The sequence below is a fragment of the Aulostomus chinensis genome, chromosome 1 (genome assembly GCF_037954235.1).
Source record: "Aulostomus chinensis isolate RoL2024-O1b breed Wild chromosome 1, RoL_Achi_v1.0, whole genome shotgun sequence".
NCBI classification, from domain to species: domain Eukaryota; kingdom Metazoa; phylum Chordata; class Actinopteri; order Syngnathiformes; family Aulostomidae; genus Aulostomus; species Aulostomus chinensis.
The window spans coordinates 14,267,899-14,276,406 of record NC_141320.1 but is presented as its reverse complement, the minus strand read 5'-3'; the positions used below and the strand labels follow the sequence as shown (position 1 = coordinate 14,276,406).

General features: G+C 46.8%; 2 non-coding genes across 2 annotated transcripts; one reads left to right on the top strand and one right to left on the bottom strand.

Annotated features, from left to right (window-relative positions):
* Positions 1-313: 313 nt before the first annotated feature.
* Positions 314-395, top strand: trnal-uag (transfer RNA leucine (anticodon UAG)). Its single transcript has one exon. It is a non-coding gene; the product is annotated as a tRNA-Leu (tRNA).
* A 2,447-nt stretch (positions 396-2,842) lies between these two features.
* On the bottom strand, positions 2,843-2,915 carry trnak-uuu (transfer RNA lysine (anticodon UUU)). The gene has a single exon. It is a non-coding gene; the product is annotated as a tRNA-Lys (tRNA).
* Between the last annotated feature and the right edge of the window lie 5,593 nt (positions 2,916-8,508).

Here is an 8,508-nt window from a genome sequence, read left to right as displayed (position 1 = left end):
GTCCTTGAGTAAGAGACTGAACCCCTAAATACTTCTGATGAGTAGGTTGGCTCCTTGCATTGCAGCCTTCAGCATCAGTGTGTGAGTGTGTGTGAATGAGAGGACATTGTTCAGCTCCTTGAGTGCTGCTGAGGTAGAAAGGCTCTGTACAAACTGAGTCCTTTTACCATTTCTTTCCTGCTTCTAGCGGTGCTGTCGTCACTTCCTGTGACCGTGGAGGGAAGGGGTCCCCCTTCAGAATAAGTTTGATATCATGATGTTACTTCCTCTTCAACACGCCTTTAGCAGACCAACTCAGAGAACAGCTCAGTGAGGTAGTGTGGCCGAGTGGTCTCAGGCGCTGGATTTAGGCTCCAGTCTCTGAGGAGGTGTGGGTTCAAATCCCACCACTGCCATCATGTCCCAAGTCACTGGAGAGGTGTGGCAGGTTTCTCATAGCCTTTCCTCTCTCTTCCACTGGTATCTTCAAACCTGTGACCGAAAGAAGAACCCTCTCCTGAGTCCACAGACCTGAGCATCACTGCTCTGACTACCAGGTTACCTCCTGGTTGTCATGGTGAGGTAGTCAGTTGTTCATTTTGTTTTATGACAGAGGCCTCATTGTGAATTAAATAATCCCATTTCTTTACTTGACGTTTCACGCTGTTTCGATTGAAAAAGACCAGTTCCTGGAGAAGATCTTCCAGGGGTCCAGGTTAAAGCGGTGCCCCAGCTGGCACCAGGCGCTGACCCAGGTCCTGCATGGGAGATACTGTCAGTTCTGTTCTGCCCTGCTCACAACCACAGGCTGGTGTTGAGGCCTGCAGCAACCAGGGCCCCAGTCACCAAGAGTATAAAGGCTGGTCATTGTGGCAGTGGGAGGAGTCAAAATGAAGACAGACCAATGTGAGCAGGACGTTCCTAGAGAAGTCATCCATCCACTTTCTATTCTTATCCTTTAAGGGTCACGGGGGGGGGGGGGGCGATCCCAGGTGACATTGTTCAAGAGGCAGGGTTCACCCTGGACAGGTCACCAGTCCATCAGGAGAAATGAGGTGGTCGGTATCATGCAACCTAAACTAAAACATTAGCCGGATCAAATTCAGATTAAAGCAAGTGTCTCCAGATCAAAGTCAGAATTCCTGATGATGTCATCAGGGCTTTGACAGTAGCTAGAATTCTGTCTTTGATCTCAGGAGGACATGAAAGAAACCCAATTGAGGAAAGTAGAGGAGAACATTCAGCTTCATTAGAAACACTTGAACTGTTGAACAGTAGAATTTGTTTGAAACAGTTTACAACACTGAGTGACAGGATTGAAGAGGGAAGAGTTTTCTACTTTAAATTTAATTCTATCAAGTCAAGTCAATTTTATTTATTTTGTGCCAAATCCCAACAGAAGTTATCTCATGACACTTTACAAGTTTATCTAATGAGACAGGTACCCTGGAAGGTATCACGTTGGCCCCCAGCACCACCCTAAGGAACCTAGGAGTTCTCTTTGATCAGGATCTGTCCTTTCATGCCCACATTCAGCAAATTTCTAGGACTGCTTTCTTTCATTTGTGAAACATTGCTGAGATCAGACACATCCTGTCTCAAAAAGATGCAGAAAAACTTGTCCATGCCTTTGTCACTTCCAGGCTGGATTACTGCAATTCCCTCCTATCAGGCTGCACCAGTAGGTCCCTCAAGACTCTCCAGCTGGTCCAGAACGCTGCTGCCTGACTAGAACTAGTAGAAGAGACCATGTCTCTCCTGTACTGGCCTCTCTGCATGGCTCCCTGTCAAATTTAGAAGAGACTTCAAAATTCTCCTTCTACCATCAAAGTCCTTAACAGTCAGGCTCCTTCATACCTGACAGAGCTCCTAGTCCCCTATTATCCAGCTAGAACCCTTCACTCCCAGGATGCGGGGTTACTGGTGGTTCCTAGAGTTCTAACAGTAGACTGGGAGCCAGAGCCTTCAGCTATCAGGCTCCCCTCCTGTGGAACCGTCTCACAGTTTCAGTCCAGGATGCAGACACCCTCTTGACCTATAAGAGCAGACGAAAGACCTTCCTTTTTGATCAGGCTTATAGTTGGGCTGCTTAGGCTGGCCCTTAGATATGCTGCTATAGGCTTAGGCTGCTGGGGGATCTCCCATGGTGCACTGGGCTTCTCTCTCCTCCTTTCTGTCCTCCTATATGTGTCATACATAAATCATACTCATATGTATTACTAACTCGTCTCCTTCTCCAGAGCCTTCAGGCTCCCCTCATCCCAGATGTGGGTGCTGCTGGAGGAGGCTGCAGACCTGAAGAGGCTCAAAGTGCCACCCGTAGCTCCACCTGCTCACCGTCTGTCCATCAGTCTCTTCACTAATCTCTCTCTTTATCTCTGTCCCTCTCTTTCCTTCTGCATATCTGTCTTCCTCCATTATCTGTCTTTGTCTCTGCCCCGCTCTCCTGCTCTCTTTCCCTCCAACCGGTCAAAGCAGAAGGCCGTCCCCACTGATCCTGGATCTGCTCGATGTTCCTGTCTGTTAAAAGGAAGGTTTTCATCACCACTGTTGCAGGATGTGCTGCTGATGGAGAATTGTTGGGTGGAGGTTCATTGAAGGAGTTTGGTTCTAGACCTGCTCTACTAGTAAAGAGTCATGAGAGAACTTTGTTGTGATTTGGTTCAATAGAAATAAAACTGACTTGACCAGTGTCATTTGTGGTCTTTTGTTAATTGCATGCCACATGAAATTATTGTTGGTCAGTTTTCTAGCGACTGTCTCACAGTGGCAAGACAAGAACACTTCTACTTTTGATGATGACAGTTTGTTCAACACTAAACTTCATCCAGTACCATGTTGTCAAACACTGGAACCTCCACAGCACCTGAACAGGGACTTGAACCCTGGACCCTCAGATTAAAAGTCTGATGCTCTACCATCTGAGCTACTCAGGTTCTTTCTACAGCATTGAGACAGGAAAAGAAACACCTGTGAAGGTCAAACTGATGCTTTCTTGACTTGTTCAGTCCTCCATGTTAAAGTCCACCATGCTTTTGACTGGCTCTGATTCTCTGTGGCAAAATCCAACAAGAGGCTCCAAAAATGTCCTGAATGTCGTAAGAATGCACAGGACAAGATGTTAGTTTCCTTCATGTCTGCAGTTCCTCCACTGGAAAGTAAAGTCAATGCTGCTCCTCTGCTGAAACCTGGGATCGGACCAGGGACCTTTAGATCTTCAGTCTAACGCTCTCCCAACTGAGCTGGTTCAGTTCTGAGTGAGGGCCCTGCTTCTGTCATTTATAATCTCTTCCACTCTCACTAGAACTTTGAGAGGATTGGAGCTTCTGAAGTCCTGAAACAAATCAAACCAGGGACTTTGAACTACACAGTGAAGGAGTTGATCATCAAGGTTGATGGCAGCTTATTAAGCTTATTAAGTTAAGTTAAGCTTTGATCAAATATAAGAAATGTAAATGAATTCAACATTGATTGCATTTCTCTCCTTTCTTTGGTGCCCTCAGACTTTCTGAGAACTGTAGGAGGAACTGCTCTCTGTTTGTTCTGCTCAATGGAGGAAGGAATGGAGCTCTAAGTTTTCCAGTTCCTACATCAGTGAATGGACTTTCTGTGCTGCAAGGAACCAAAGCTACTAAGGAGGATTACAGAGTTTGTCCTTGCTGGAGTCAGTGACTTAATAGAGTCTAACAAAGGGTTGAACCTGAATGAGACAGTCACCCTTCAACATGGGGCCATGGCAGAGTGAACCAAGAACACTACAATGGGGGTGAGAGTGGAGCCATGATGGATTCACAGTTCATCACCTCCACCATCATGTGGACCACCTGATCACCTCTCCCTCAACCTCTAAATAACTCATTCCCTGACCGGGAATCAAACCCGGGCCGCGGTGGTGAGAGCGCCGAATCCTAGCCACTAGACCATCAGGGACCACACTGAGCGCTCAAACAACAGAGACTATACACAATGACTCAAGAACACAGGACTCTGTTGTCTCAGCTTGAGATGCAGAGGGTCCACCAAGACCACCACACACCTCAGCCCCCTAAAGACAGTCCACCCCCAGGATCAGCTTCTATCACTCAGTGGTCCAGAACCATTATGAAGCCTGATCAGGAATGTGAGCAAAGCTCTTGGAACAGGCCTGCTGCCACCACAACTAAGATCCTGCAGGTCACTAGAAACTCCAGTGTCCAGCTGACAAGTGGACTTTCCTCTGATCTGTGGTGGTGCTGAGTTTATCAAACATCTCCAACAAGAAGATGAAGGAGGCCATCAACTCCTCCAAGCTCAACATCTATACTGGCTTTACTGGGAGATCAGGAGGTCAAAGCAGATCTTCCCCCTCCACCTCAGATGGTTTCTACTCACAGAGATGAGGGACCAGTTCAAACCAGCTACCTGGAGCTCCCTTAAGCCATTGTCCCCCTCAGCTAACATCTGGATCTGGACCTGCACCGGTGCTGACTTGTGTCTTGAGTCCCCAGAGTTTGTTGAACCAGAGAAGCTTCAACTGGTGGTGGTCGTACAACCAAGCGTGAAGGTGAGCCTGCATTGTCTGATCTGGAGCTAATAGGAATTAGCAAGTTAGCAACTGTTCTAGAGTTGCTGCTGAGTTGAATTAGAATTTATTTGTTGAAAGGTTCCAGTTTCTATGAGGTCAGGGAAGATTGGTGTGGATTCTAAAGGTCCCTGGTTGGATTCCCACCTCTCACAGAGGACCTGATGCTTCACGTGAGCTGTGGGATTGGTCTTTACTGCTGAGACAGAAAGAATCCTCCCGCATTGGCTTCTTTTAACTGTCAACATTGGTTTGGCTCATTGGAACATTTTTAAACCCTCGTTGCTCAGATTTTACATTAATTTGATCATGACTTGAGACAAATGTTCTGTTTATTAATTAAATAATCACTTGAGTTATGAATTTAGTGAGTCAACCAGACTTGGTCCATGACAAAAAAGTTAGTCTGGTTATTATTCAGTTTCCTTCCAGTTGGAACACACACACACACACACACACACGCACACACACACACACATTCACACATTTTGTGAACCAACTCAGGAGTCATCAGGTGTTTTACTCAGAGGGATTCATTCATGATAAATGAGCATGGAGGAGACCCAGTAATCATCAACACAAGCGTCACATGAGCAGGTCACCACCCACTTTTATTGATTGGTTCTTGTAAGAATCACTCCTAACGCCATCAGGAGGTCATTTTTTGTCCTGCCCTGTCTCAACTGTTGGAGCACAACTACAGCCTGAACTCTGTCACTACCTTATCCCTCCCTAACATCCTCATACAGACCCACTATCTGGACTAGCCTGACCCCCCTGACCCTCATCAGTCACTCGTAGTGCCTCCCACCGGAGGGAATAGGAGCGTCTGTGAGCTCTGACTGTTGGGATGCACATCCATGTGATGAAGAGCTGTTTTAAACAGGGAATCAGTTGACCTCTTGACCTGTGTGGGCAGGTACAGAGGGACGATTCCATCATGAACAATAATATTACTAAACAAATGGGTCTTTAGCTTCTTTCTGAAGGCGTCCCCAGCGTCCTCATGTCCAGTGGGAGAGCGTTCCAGAGTCTAGGAGCTGCAACCTGGAAGGTTCACTCTCCTTCACTGAGGCTGAATCCCTGTGGTCAGTGAGGATAAGGGACCCCACAGGTGTCACTAAAGTGCTTTAGACTGCAAAGCACTCAGCTAATCAAGCTGGGATCAACTGCTGTGGTGATCAAGGTATCATCATATATAACAAACAAAGAAAACAAAGTTGAGGAAAAGCACACAAAGAAGAAACTATGAACATGAACAGAGCATCTTCTACACCAGATGTCTCACGGCTCAGTAGACCTCTGGTTTGACCCGGAGCAGGTCCAGTCTCCAGGGTGCCCCCATCATTCTGCTTTTCAGTAGCAGGACATGCAGCAGAATCCCATCGCTCCTCTGCAGAAGAACATATGAGAGCGTCTGCTTGCTCTTCTCTGGCTGGACGTAGGGGAGAGTCTGCTTGCTCTTCTCTGGCTGGACGTAGGGGAGAGTCTGCTTGCTCTTCTCTGGCTGGACGTAGGGGAGAGTCTGCTTGCTCTTCTCTGGCTGGACGTAGGGGAGAGTCTGCTTGCTCTTCTCTGGCTGGACGTAGGAGAGAGTCTGTTTGCTCTTCCCTGGCTGGACGTAGGGGAGAGTCTGCTTGCTCTTCTCTGACTGGACGTAGGGGAGAGTCTGCTTGCTCTTCTCTGGCTGGACGTAGGGGAGAGTCTGCTTGCTCTTCAGAAGTTTGCTGGACCTTCCCTTGAAGGTTATGATTTTCCTCTTTCAAACAGCTTTTTAAATCATGAAGATTTCCCAGGATTTCCCACTGAGCACTGTTCCTTTTCTTCTTTTTTGTTCTCACTGCACATAGAAGACTCTGAACTTCACCGTTCAGACTCTCACTCTTTGTGGGGTCCTGGTCCTTCCTTGATTCGAGGTGGGCCAACTCTGCAGCGAAGGTCTCTGTCTCCTGAGATGCAGTAGAAACTCGTCTACTGCATCGTCTCCTCAAACATCCATTTTCTGCCTCTCTCTCCTCACTCTGGGACCTCAGCTGTTCAAGAGTCGCCTTCTTCTCAGTGAGTTCTTCTCTCCTTTTGTTCTTCTCTGCCTGGATGGAGTTGAGCTCACACTTGAGGTCACACTTCTCCTTGTAAACCATCTTCACCTCAAGCTGAAGATTGTGGACTTGTGTGTTCAGGTCTCTGATCTGAGTCTGGTTCTCCTCCCTCACAGATTCAAGGTTGCCCACCATGGCAGACATGTTCTCTACCAGCTGATATGCAATAATCTTCTCTTGTCCAAGACTAGAAACCTGTCCCCACAAATTCTGGTTTTCTGTCCATCTCTTGTCACACAGAGACTGAAGCTGATCAAGTGCACTTTTCTTCTCAGTCATAGCCTTCTGTCCTGGGTTGATCTGAAGATCTTGAGCCAGACTAAATCTCCTGGAACTGTCAAGTGTTTAAAGACCAAAACTGCCTCATAAAAGTGGAGTCTGGATTCTTTTCTATAATGTGACGGCAATGACAGTCCTGCAGAGTGACATCACTGACATGACTGGATGACTTCAGTCACATGACTGGATGACAGTGTAGATTCCAATGTAGAGGTTGGGGAAATAGTCTCTGAGAATCCAACTTGAAGCCACGCCCTCCTTGTTCTTCAAAAACCCAAACAGCGACCATCAGTCTCCCTCCAATCCTGTACTTGGGTTCAATGTTGCTGTTCCATTTTGCAGCAGTAGGTGTCGCTGTGATACCAGGTTCAGTTCAAGAGTCCCAACTCCAGCTCATGTTGGTGACCTCAGTGGCAGGTAAAATGGCGCTTCAGTGGATCATGTGATCAACTCTTGTGTGTCCTCACTGCTCCACAGGTCTGTCAAATGTTCTGTAAAATAGTTGGACCCAGCAGAGCTGCTAGATTAGGAGTTGATGGAGTCGTTGCAGATACCAGGGTCCAAAGTCCAGCTTGAACCTGGTTTGTGCAGTTCTTTGTCAAGCTAGCAGCCATTCTTTTCACTGCCAAGCTAAAGTGACTTCTGTCAACAAAGGTCAACATACAAAAGGATATTTCTACTGTCAGTTCAAGATTTTGATCAAACTCCTTTTTCAGAGCTGGAACCTTCCTCTTGTGTCAGCTTTCTGTTCCCATCTCTATGGTAACGGTCAGTTTTGACCCACGTCTTCAATCAGCTGTCAAATAAACTAAAACAATTTTCTATCCTCCAAGTTGTTTCCATCTCTTGGTGACCTTGTTAGGCTTCCTTATCCATGGAAATATTGATTGATTGTGTGTTTAGATGCATGTGTGACACTTCTGTGTGATCTCTGCAGAGATGTTTCCTGCAGTTGAAGCACAATCCATTTGTCCTGCTGTCCTGACTGCTTGGGCAGTCCTGACCCTCTTTCTTCTGGAACCAGATCCTGAGTGGGGTTGTGGCTGTGGCTGTTCTGGTTGGTGTTGAGGCAGGGCTGCTGAGGAGGACGCTGTTGCACTCTTGGTGGATGTGGGTCCACAACACAAATGCAGTCTATGCAGACACATCAAGGATGGTCTTTGTTTGTTGTGTTGTTGTGCAGGTCGATGGGAGAACGAGGCTGATGAGAGTCCCTGAAGCTCCCATGACTGGGAGAGGAGCTGCTGGCAGGGTTGCTGACAGTGCACTTCTGACTTCAGGTTTGGCTCTGATTGTTGCTTTATCATCTTATTTTGATAACTGGTCCAGACAGACCCTCACTATTTGGTCATTCAGTGAAAAACATTTGTTGGTTTTATTTTGTTGAACTAGAGGTTCCTGACAAAGTCAAAAATCCTTGATACAATAAACAAATTGATGTGGTTCTTTGCTGCATTTAAAACCTCCAACAGGTCACACAGGAGGAAGGTTAAATCATGTGACCATCATCATTACAGCTGTTGACCTTGTTTAACTAGTTGGTGGTGCTAAATATCACCAGCTTGCTAACGTTAACTAGCTAATGTTGCT